Below are 12,632 nucleotides of genomic sequence, written 5' to 3'. Positions count from 1 at the left end.
ATAGTTTGTGCGCGGATCTTTTCATGGACAAACGATCTGCAAAACAGGAAAATTCTCTCCAGGAATTTACACCACCCCGAGTATTAATTCTTGGAATGTAAAAGGCTCGAAAATAATGGAGTAATCATCAAAGCGTGTATGAAATGCGTACACACACTGTTCCCACGTACTTCGTACACACCTTATGCTTGCGACTTACATCAATTGGTTTCTTTTCTTGTTTTCAATTTCCTCAATATTGTATACTCGACCGAATTTATCATTTTAAATTATAAAAGAGGATACACCCGTATGGGCTTAAGAAACAAGGTATTAATTTAGTTAGCACAACTTACGCTAACGTAGTATCAGCTTCTACCTGACCGTTCATAAATCCTAACTTTGTTATGATTTATTTCATCGCTTTCTATTTCCCTTAAACGTCTTATGAAGAGTTGAAAAAAATTGCATTGATATTATTTCAACTCTATATTTGTTTCCTCGAAGCAAACTATAACACGCATCTTCACGGCCAAACGCCACTGTAAAGGATTTCCACGCAGCATATTAGGATGAATATTTGAAAGCATAATTCAGTTTCTCTTGTAATCCCATTGGAAAAATTACCAATTAAATTACTGTAGAAATTCGTTCAGTGTAATATTTAATTCTCCTTTCACTACAACTTAAATACTGGACCAGGAAGTCTAGATAAACATCACTTACCATACTTATTTCCCCTCCAGCACCTTCTATGTTCCTGCCGCTTTTAAGTACTTTTATGAATTTAATGAATTCATTTGGGTCGCGACGCGGTAATTAGTTAACAAAGATTGAGTCCACACCTGTTTAATATGTACCATAAACATTAGTTTCTCTAGAAGGGAGAAAGAACTGTCGTTTCGTATAACTCACAGGTTTTATGTAGCATCTACAAAAATAATCAATTTTTGTCGCCAAGAATCAAATGATGCTAAATTCGTGCCATGGAAAGACGTCTCATGTCATTTCTCGAAATTCTGGTTTGCAGAAAATAACACATTGAGTTGACCTAGGGATATCCAGAGTTATCATCCGGATATGAATACAGAATGCACGTGTAAAAATCCCAAGTGCTATAGAATACCTAAAATGGATTGAAGGGACGAAACTATCCATAGCCACTCGCATATTTTAAACTTATTTCGCGAATATTTGACCGATCCTCAAGGAGGATTGTATTTAGAGGTTAATTTTTTATTGATAAAATTAGTCAATACAATGAACAATCAAAAATTAAATTGGCGATAGTGGCGCGTCTTTAATTTCGGTATATTGTATCATTTCTCATATCATGGGAATAGTTTCGTCAAATAGCGTAATAATAGGTAACGGCGTCTTTCGAACTTTCAGGTGGGTTATTCTTCTAATTTTCATTTTAGGTGTCCGTGGTTTGTCCTGCATGCACCTGATCCTTGTTAACTAATTAATATTGTTACAAAGGTAATTTTCAAAGAGAGGTTCGCCAGCATATTTCAGTTGAGTGCATTTAAAATAAAACACACAAAAACCAGGGAATAAACTAACTCGATATCATTTCTTTAATTAAAAAAAACGGTTAGAGGCAAGACTTTTAGATTTGATACGAGTACGTGATCGAACAACTATTTTGCAGTACTCACTGAAATCGGCTTAAACAGTAAAATTGTAGCAATCGACCATGAATGATTGCTTCTTCGCGTTGGAGATTAGTTTTTATGCCAGTATTTATAACCTGATACCACTCAAAACTTAAGCATTAAATCGACAAGGGTACCCAGAGGCACCAATAGACTCTTCTAGACAAACAACAATTTATTTATCCGCACAGATCACAGAAACCAAACAATACTGAGTGTTCAATGTTTGAATATACCGTATTGTACTAGAATATTTAAGACAAGTAACAAAGAGCTCTCTACCTGTTGATTTTCAGTCATTTAGAACTGTTTTACATTATTCTGAAATAGGATACCGCAAATTTGGTAATGACTATGATTCATCCAGAATAAAGTGTCCGTCTACTATATGCTTCGGAGAGGAATTACGGGGCCATATAATTCACGGTAACGTAATTGTCGAGGACCACTTCGTAACAAACAGTTAAGTTTTTAGCATCAAGACTGGTTAGCGGACGTCTTGTTAAGGGATGTCTTGGATGTAGGCCTTCTTCTCACTCCCTCCTCCCGGGGAACTTAATTCATTAGGTTGAAAGTTATGATGAGACAATTTAATTAATTAAGGTGAGGTATGAGGAAAGGCGGTATGGATGCGTAGGGCAGGTATGGGGACAGCAAGGAGGGTTTGCGGTTGGGGGACTTAGGTAGGTGGATGTTGGAGTGAAAGGCGAAGGGGTGGGAGGAAGAAAGAGGGTGGGTGAAGGGTGGAAAGCGGGATAAACTCGAGCATTTTGGAAGGAATGGTGCGGGACATCGAGAAAGATATGCTAATGACTTCGCCTATCCTCATGAACAATAAGCGAGAGCTCTAAATTTAATATTAACATTTTTACTTTTAGTTTTCATTCGAACACAAGCATTTGCACGTTGGAAAAAAGCTAAATGGAAATTATGAACGAGCGATTCTAAATATTCTGTTATCATAAATTACAAAGAAAGAACAATAAAAATCTTCCATTCATGTCTTCGACATACATGATGACTAATGATACTTACATTTGTTCAGATGCTCAAAATTGCCAAAGCTAGATAATGCGAGGCAGACTCCAAATATGAAATGTATCACAAGAGTTAATGCCGCAAATAGTGACTTTTTTACCAAACTACTTGAGGACATTTTTCTTACTACATTTCTAGCTTACTTTACATTATCAAACTCGAACAGATAAGATAATATTGCGATATTTTATTTATACATATTCAAAGCTTGAAATACAAGGTTAATTTAGAAAATCATCAAATTTTTAAATATTTTATCAAAATTAAATATCTTTATTATTGCAAAAATCAATTACGATATTTTAAATTTAATTGCACTGATCAATCTATCAAAGCTTTGGGAAAACTATACTTAAAATAACAAAATTTATTAGTTATTTCAGTAGCCGTTGAGCATAAAAGTGGGCATTTGTGAATTAAAACTCATTTGAATATCATTCTCGGGCAGGTCAAATTAAATACCAAAAAATGAAAACCTTAAAGAGTTATTTGCATTTGCATGAGCTCACGGAAATAAGGGTGAGACGATTGTGAAGACATTCTACCCTTAATTCCACACTCAATATTCCATGTTTAATGCCGAACTCAACTTCTCACAAGTTCCTCTACTGCAAGGGTTAAGGAAGTAGCAGTAAATAGTGTAATTTTCGAGTGATTTCTAAATTGCCTTTGAAAGTTTCTAAAACTCTAAATAAGCAGGCTTTACTTTATAATTGTGCTGCGGGAGCAATACTTATCACTTTAAGTGCCCTGAGCCTTAAGTTTAAGGCTCAGGGTTTTACTTGTAAAGGAGAAAGAAATTCGCCGGCTTTTCCAATTTTTTACAATTTCACGGAATTAAAGAATACCATTCGAAGGGTGCAGAGCTACTCAAGACTTAACGAATACACAGATGAGGGGCTAAGGAAAATGAGTAGGGGATTATTTTACCATAGGCTACACACTCAGTTAATGGGTTTAAGATATCCGAGCCTGTAAATGTGACAAGCTTTCCGTTTTCCTATTTACCTTAATACTCCATTAAAGTTCGCTTCTCGAAGACAGTTGCGACCTCCGTCCTCACGTTAGAAGTTCAGTACGAAAGAATATTTTATTCCTGATTTGCTCATTAAAATTAAGATGTAGGTTCATGACGATAAACAAAATCCTACAGATTTCATGCTAATTTTCATTCCCCTTTTCGCGCGCATGGACAAATTCAAGATTTTGGTTAAGGAGGTTGCATCGAGATGCCAATTATATGTCATTTTGATAAAATGTCTTCTATTTGTAGCTCTTATCACACCAATTGAACTTTATCATCAGGAGGAGCATGGGTTAATGGTGGATAACTACATTTTATTCTCACTAAAAACAGATTTCATTTGCACAATTATGTAATAAATGTTAAAGTGTAAACATAACATCTAACCGCATTCGTTAAAATGATATTAATTAATATATTGAAGAAAACTGCGGAACTTGCATGGTTGAAAAAATTGGAGCCTCAGAAGTAATCCAAAATAAGTATTAGAGCACGTTTCCAAAATTATTAAGAACTCTGAGAGGAGAAGATTGTTTATTTAGGTAATACTTTGTTTACAAACTACACAAAAATGGGTGAAAAACTAATTTTCATTACTCGTAATATATAAATTCACTATGGTGACGCATTATCTCGTGCATTCATGATCGAGTCATCTGAAGTCCAAAGCCTTCCTTTCCCATAAAGCATTTTGCGTATTTCCTTAGCTACCTCTCTTAAAGTCAACAACGAATTCAAACGTATATTTAAGAGCGCACCATCTCAACACCATGCGAGACACCCAACCACCCTTGGAAAAAGTCAACTGGAGCCCACAAAATAGGAACAGAATTGAGTAAAATGAAGCGGGACGAATGAGGGACAGTTTATATGAAAAAGGCACCCCATAATATACATCAATTTACTTGATCAGCATTTATTTAATTAATTCGCTTCCTATCCGAAATCTTTGGCCTCGCGGGGGTATGGAAGGAAAAGGTGGGGCTAACGAGTCACCACGGCCGGTTTCGGTACCTCCTACCTTACTCAGCCAGCAACACAAAGAAATTTATCCTATTAAGACACTCCTATTGTTACTTCATCTATGATGGGAAGCTGCTTTAAGCATTCTAATGCTGCCTGAAGAGATCACCAAATAGGAAGACGTAGAAGGCATAGTGGAGGCATAAGGATAGGATGTGAGGCGTTGCAAAGACTCTGAACTCTGGAGAAGCCGAATGACTCCCTAATTGAGCTAGATGAGGAGGGGTAAGCGGTGGAAAATACCATAATTAAGTTGATGATAATTTTAGCCTTTAAATGTGTCCAGAGTGATAGCGTGTGCTATCCTTTCAGAGTGATAGCGTGGCTAATATGGCTAATTTTTACGTAGATAATCTTAGCGTGGCTTGTGTTATTCTTTGTCTCTCATGAAGTTTTAAGCAAATGCCCAGGTGCAGGCCCTTGAGAGAATTATTTATGCAACCTGGACGAACAAGCATGGTAAAATAATACTCGTTACTGTGAAACGACTGAAATAATCACTCATTATAAAACATGAAACTCAGTAGATAGGGTGAAGACATTTAAAATGAATGAACTCGAAATCCTGTACGTGGTATCAAAAGAGCCACTTGAAAGTAATATCACTTTGATTTACTTGTCATTTGATATTTGCTTCCTTTTATTTAATGATTCCATGATGAATAGTGTGGTCTTCCAGTGGGTATAGCAGGCGACTACTAACCGAAAAGATGAGTTTTATTCCAGATTATATCTTCAGGTATTACCAGCTAAACTCAAGCTGTCTGTGATTTCCGTGGTACCTGAACTTCCTGGAAAATCACAGGTGGCAGCAATAAAAAAATTGAGATTCCAAACCTACATATGTGAATATCGCACGCAGTAGTACTTGTTAGTATTCGTTTAGCACTGAATGAAGACTGACCCTGACTTGAAGTTAAGACCGAGTCAATAATTTATAGAAATGATCTCTCATAGCAGCGTACAAATATGTCCAATGTCTTACGGCAGAGAAAGAAAGATTCTAGAGGATAAAAGCGCAGGATCAAAATTTTCCAAATCCCACCTAGGACGTGAGAGCATTTCGAGGGGTTCAAGTTCGAAAGCTACCTTACCACATTACCCACTCTTAAATTTCGATTATACTTACATTACTTTCGTCATAACTTCAGGTACTTTTAACTCAATCCTCCATTCTATTATCCCCGTCCAGTATTTACACTAAGAAATAGGAAATCGAAGCCTCTGGTCTGGTACAAGTGACAATCTGTTTCCGCAGCGTTGAATATCCAGCACTTTTTATGCCTAGAAAATTGGTTGAATTAAAATGTTCACTTTTAGGTTCTTAACTTTCAGATTATCTGAATATCATAATTTAATGTGGATAAGAATATTTATTTGCATATTGAAAAGTTAATATAATGCAAACTGAAAGCAGAATAAAATCGTAGCATTAAGAATAAAATTTCGCCTCACGAAACACAAGATCAATTTTATCATTACAGCTGACAGCGGCAAGCGATGATCTCATTCCGCGTTTACAGTATGACAGAATGAGGGAATATTCGTTCTATTTCACCCAACAGACGAAGTGAACAAATTTTTAGAGAGAATATCCGGTCAAAAAGGTAAAGACAAGGTAGATATGACATCTGTGGGTATGGCGTTTATGGATTCAGAGCCGTGGCCCTGTAGCAACTAGAGTCTTACAAGGTCCAATGACAGAGGGAGAATGCCGCGAAACAAGCCGCGCTCATTAACCTATTTGCGTAACAATTAGCAGAGCATTAAGAAAAAATCATTTATGTCAGAATTTTCAGGTTTTCCCAGTTTTTGCCCGGGTTACTGTCTTATTTTTCGGTGGCATGGAAAATGTGTCGCATCCTTAGTTAGTGCAATTCCAATACATCTAAAGAAAATATATTTTTTATTCTCCTATAACTCAAAATACGCAGGGAAATTGGGGTATAAAAGACTAATGAACATTATACTGGCAATGCATAAATACACAAGTAAATACATAAATAAATGAATATATATATACACATATAAATATGTGGGTCAATGCACCGAAGGCAAACATAAACAAATATATTTATGTATGTGTGCATATATATATATATATATATATATATATATATATATATATATATATATATATATATATATATACACATGTATATATACATATATATATGTACACATATTCTCATCCGAAATAATCTATTCCAAAAAGAACGAGAAGCTCACTGTCTGAGGAGAAATTATTTTTAAGGGCTATCAAAGTAGGACGTAAATTAAAATGTAATATGAGCCCACTCAACACAGATCTACAGAAGATAGGTGGCTAACATAGTCTTATGATTATATTCCAAAGACAATTAAATCGACAGGGTAAACTTAACCATGCCTCTGTAGCGCTAACTTCGCTGAGGCACACACGGAGACAATGAGGTTCACCCACAATGAAATCTGGCAACTTGATCCAAGTCGCGGCAAACTTTATTGTAGCATGCTTTCATATTTGACATGGCACTTCAGAAATTGGCGAAAGCTTTTTCTGCCTCAGAGAGGCCTGGGGAAAAAGAGATGCAAGCATTGCTTTAAAAACCACTAATGATTTCGCTACAATTTACCGCGTGCGGTCCTTTTTTTAACATTAAGAGAGAATAGATTTCCTTTAGCGGAACGCAATGACCCACGACCCAAGACCAACTCTTTCCACGTCCTATCTGTCAATTGCATCCAGAATGCTTAGTCGCACCGGTGGTATAATAACTTCTTCGGGGAAAAACTATGAGTAGGGAGGAACATCTCTTCATTAAAAATAAAGGGGGAACGCTCTGTTATCAGGCAGGATATGAATGCTTCTGATTAAAAACTAAATATCAACCCTGAGGAACCAATAAAGCAGTCAAAATCTTGTTAAAATGACCCCAATCTGGAGAGGTAAACCTGCCATTTAATATTCTGGTTTGGAGAATTTCACCATCATTATTACGTAAAGCTGCACGTATGTCTTGGTATTAATCGAAAATTGAATTTTAATGGTATCAAATTATTTTGAGCTAAATAAGATTTCAGCTTTCCAACAGTCCATTTAAATTGGAAGCATTCAATATCAAATAAAGATAAAATAATAAATGGAAAGTTTAAATTACTTGACTGCGAATCTCTCAAAATTAATCTGGGCTAAAATTATCGGGGATACATCGCATACGACCGGCTTAAATGTCCATCTTAACGGCAATTTATGACATAGCAACTCAATCTCTTTTAGGTGTTAAGAGGATTTGCCAAATGACGCCCAAGTAAATTCGTTCCAGCTCTTCATTTGCTTTTACGCGCTTCCTAGTCGTTCATCTCATTTCGTACTCTTTGGGTACTCTTGGACGTTTAATCTCATTCAGAGTTTTTGTTGGAGCGTTTATCGTCTACAGTAATACATCGATGATTAATGTAGGAGAAGGTTCCTTAATGACTGTGGTTATCTGTCAACGTAATCAGACACCACGCAAATCGAGGCCATAGGAGAGTCATAATGGCTTCCGGAAAAACGTTTCACAACGGTTATAGGTCTGAGGTTTTTGCTTGTTACAATTATGGGATGATACTCCTACTTCAGCAGTTGTTCTTTATTGGTTCATCATTTTATTCCATCTTCCGTTCGGCTTTTTTTAGCATACAGTAAACAAAAATAAAAAGTGCAAACAAAAGCAGTACGGCAGACATACGGTATTTATAAGTACATGCAACTACTCTTCTTCAAGACCTTGTAGGTCTAAATTAATAATCAAGACTATGAAACGCGTAGTAGATCTAACAATTAAGTATTATAATTTGTATATTATTCTTTAAGGACGAGTTTTGTCGTATCTAGTCTTTATGCTGAATTTCCAAGAATATTGTCACTCGGATAATTGAGGTTTGAAGAAAGAAAGAAATGGCCAAGAAAATTTCTAAATTATATGCTGCTGAATCAAAGTGGGAGAGTTTATAAAAGTGTCTAATAAAAGTCAATATTAATTAAGCGCCGAGAAAGAAAATTATTATAAAAATAAACGGAAAAGTTTTTAAAATGTCTTTGTGAATGATATGGAGTGTCAAACTCAAGAGTTTAATTTTTTAATTTTAATATTTTTCGTTCCCAGAATGAAGGAGTTAAATTTATATTTAACCATTAGCCTGCAAAATACCAGTGATTTCTAATTTTGTCAAAGGGAAACCAACAAGCAGTTCGGAAACAAAAATCATCAAAAATTATTCTTTGCATTTTCAGGCAAACAGTCGTCAAAAGCATAACTGCAAAACAGCCATATTAATTAATGAAACCAATGCTAAAAATGGCTTCCAATTATTTCTTACAAATTAGTAACCACTTCAGGTGTATTTACAACAGAATGAGCATTCGGGTTCTTTGTGCGCACATAAATGTTCATGTTACAATAAAATGGTTAAAATTTAAACGTCAAGTGAAGTGATTTGTGACACCCTACCATTATTCGATGGATTACAAAGAAAATCACATCGAGCTTTTTTTGGTGTTTCTCTCCTCTCTTTCATTCATTCCCAAAATTCATGAAAAGGGGGCAAAAAAAGTTCAATGAAAATTAATCAAATTTAATTCACATTAAATCACGGAAACTCTGTCCGATTTTGTGGGAAAACGTGAGAAGAAAATCCTTTGAACTTTTTCATCAATTTCAGTGATTGAAGTAACTAGTAATATGAATTTTCATGTGACAACGGTTTTTTGTACTCAAGGGGGACTTAATCTTTAGAATAAAGAAATTCAATGATGAAATCCCAAATGTAGCTGAAAATTCTCCCAAATAAAATAGTTGCTGACAGTTTGAATAAGGTTCAAGATTTAAGCGAATATCACTCCAATGAATGCTGCTGAAAGCGATAATCTTGAGAAAATGACGTTAAAGTCTTATAAGAAATCAATAGTTTAATTTCAGAGAATCCTGGGTAGGCAACTTGGCGAACCAGGTGAAAAGAATATGCTGAAATGGATCAAGTGAGGAAATTAATCCATCGATTTAATGCATATCCCACCTATTGGGTTAGAGAATTACATGTGAAATGTGAATACCCTTCTACATTCCCAACTGGCCTTTCCTATCCCTATGGCTTTCCTTTACCATTCAGAATATGTAGTACAGTAAGTTTGTGTGTATTTACGAGGTCTGTCCGATAAATACGTCACTGAGGCCATAAAAACTTTATTTTGCAAACTTTGGTCTACATCGATTTTATTCCGTTCAAAGTACTCTCCATTTATTACCATGCACTTATTTAATCTTCTTTTCCAATGTTTAAAGCAACCTTGAAAGTCCTCGGCAGTTAGGCTTTTTAGTTTTCTCGTCGTTTCTTGTTTTATTGTGTCCACATCTTCCCAGTGATGTCCCCTCATCACATTTTCGCATTTTGGGAATAGAAAAAAGTCACAGGGGGCGAGATCTAGCGAATAAGGAGGATCATCAAAGATGGTGATTAATTTTTTTGACAAAAACTGGCGATCAATCAATGCTAAATGTGCACGTGCATTTTCATGGTGAAGGATCCATCCATCGCCTTGAGTCAAATTTGGTCGCACACGACGCACGCGATCTCTCAAACACTTGAGAACTGTGAGGTAGCACTAAGCATTAAATTGCTTGTCCTTCAGGAAGAAAAACACTATAGAACACCTTCAACATCACAGAAAATCAGGGGTTTGACTTTGATTTTCGATCGGTTTTTTCTTGATTTTTTGGTTTGATTTAATCCACTTGAAAACGGATGTTTCTTCAGAGCATTATCACCGTAAACAGCGGTAAACATTTCAGTAACTTCTCGATAAATTTTACCGCACTTTACCAAAAAACTTCATGCTGATTCGTTGCTCCCTGATTTCGTCAATTTCCATTTTCGAATAACAGTATAAACAAGGACAAAAACAAATAATATAACTGGCACCATACGCACAGCTCGACGATCCGCCAAGCACAGACGGTTCATTAGGTCTTAGGTAACATACACCGCTAGTGAGGAGGGTTATAGTCCGCGTCATGGCCCCTAGATTGCACCAATTCGCGCATTTATTGGATAGACCTCGTATGCATGCAATTGACCAATTTTGGTGGGCCGAGTCTCCCGAAACGTTAACGACTATACAATCCCACTGCAGTCCTGAAACTTAGGCAACAACATAACAATTGAGAGACACGTGTTGCATACCTATCAGGATGTAGCAATTTCTGGTTGTGTCCGTTTTAACGTCTCGCGTCATCTCGTGCATGGCATAATAAATATTCCTTTTACACGGCTCTTTATTCTTTCATTACACTCTTATACTGAAATTTCATAATTACCATTAATCTACTAGGATGGATTCAACTAAGACCTAAAATTATGATACGTGTAATTTCACAGGGTGTAGCCTCACCCCGTCAACAATACAAGGAGAAAGAAGAACATTTATGCTGGGATAAAATCCACCTTAAAATTAACAGAAAAAAGACAAAGCGGATCCTGATGTCAAAATCCATCGCATTTTACATATTTTTTATATTCAATAAAGGCATTCTCAGAATGGCTTGAACATACTCTCTATCATCTATCACATGCATGCAATATTCTCATTTACTCGTTACAGTAAAATTTACACGCCGCTTTCAGAAACTGCATAGGTTGGGAACATAAGCACTGGGATACAAAAAAGATATATCAACTCCCATAGTGGAAAATGAAATGGGAAATCACACTGGGTTTTCTAACAGGTTTTTCACTGCGAATAATTAGAATCGATTGTGATGCGCAAACTATGCCCCGAATTTTAAATACGAGTTGCTTGAAGATGAACATTTTATCGCTATTATACCATGAAAGTTAGCAGTCAATGTTGAAGAAAGAAATAATATTTGATATCAAGTTATAAAAAGAGACAAGGTTAAAAGAGACAAGGATATTGTATGAAATACAGTTAGGAAAATATCGGGTCATATTTAAATACGTATTATAATGAGAATGAAAACGCAATACGTTTGAGTCTCATTGTATATGCAACAACGCCTCAATTATGAAGAGGTATTATGAATCCAATTTTTTTACCATTAATATTTTTTATTATACGAGGGTCATCCGGAAAGTAGTACCCGTTCGTGCCGCATGAAGTGCTGACGACGCGAGTAGCCGCTGGACGAGGTCAGATAGCTTCAGTGGCTTGTCTGCCTTCTCTGAGCCAAGTTGCGTGACGCTAGCATTGCCTGTGTTGTTTCTGTGATTGTTTACAATGTTTAAAAAAATTGAGAACGCCGCCAGTTGTGAAGTGAGGGCAGTGATTAAATTCCTCAATGCAAGAAACGTTCGCCCATGTGATATTCATCGCCAATTAAAGGAGGTGTATGGAGACAATGTAATGGACGAGTCGTCTGTTCGGCGGTGGTGTCGCAACTTCAACATGGGGAGGGGGAACACAGACGACGATGAGCGTTCGGAGAGACCGTCTGTCATTACAGACCAACTGGTGAGCTCAGTTGACGAATTCGTGAGGAACGATCGGCGCGTCACAATTGATGACATCTGTGAGCATTTTCCCAATGTTTCTCGAACAATTGTTCATGAAATTGTTAAACACCATCTGCATTATGCAAAAATTTGTGCAAGATGGGTCCCTCGCGTATCTCAATGAGCTGGCGGCGAAGGACTATGCAGCAGGAATACAGAAACTTGTCACACGTTATGACAAATGCCTTAATTTGCTTGGAGATTATGTTGAGAAGTAGTTTAAAGTATCCTCTTTCAAATAAAATTTTTTATGTTTGTTAATATTTACTTTTGTGTCTTTATTTCACGAACGGGTACTACTTTCCGGATGACCCTCGTATATATTCGAGTCATGATTACTTTTACTCATAATTACTTGGAAGACTTAACGGTATTTG

At 36.3% G+C, this 12,632-nt stretch overlaps 1 protein-coding gene across 1 annotated transcript in view; it reads left to right on the top strand.

The window, feature by feature from the left end:
• bma (SCY1-like protein bma) overlaps window positions 1-12,632 on the top strand; it is a 118,124-nt gene that overhangs the window by 51,104 nt on the left and 54,388 nt on the right. The gene's annotated exons all lie outside the window — the stretch shown is intronic.

The sequence above is a fragment of the Hetaerina americana genome, unplaced genomic scaffold (assembly GCF_022747635.1).
Source record: "Hetaerina americana unplaced genomic scaffold, ioHetAmer1.1.p SCAF_3, whole genome shotgun sequence".
Classification (NCBI taxonomy): Eukaryota; Metazoa; Arthropoda; class Insecta; order Odonata; family Calopterygidae; genus Hetaerina; species Hetaerina americana.
This window is presented reverse-complemented; position numbering and strand designations above follow the sequence as displayed.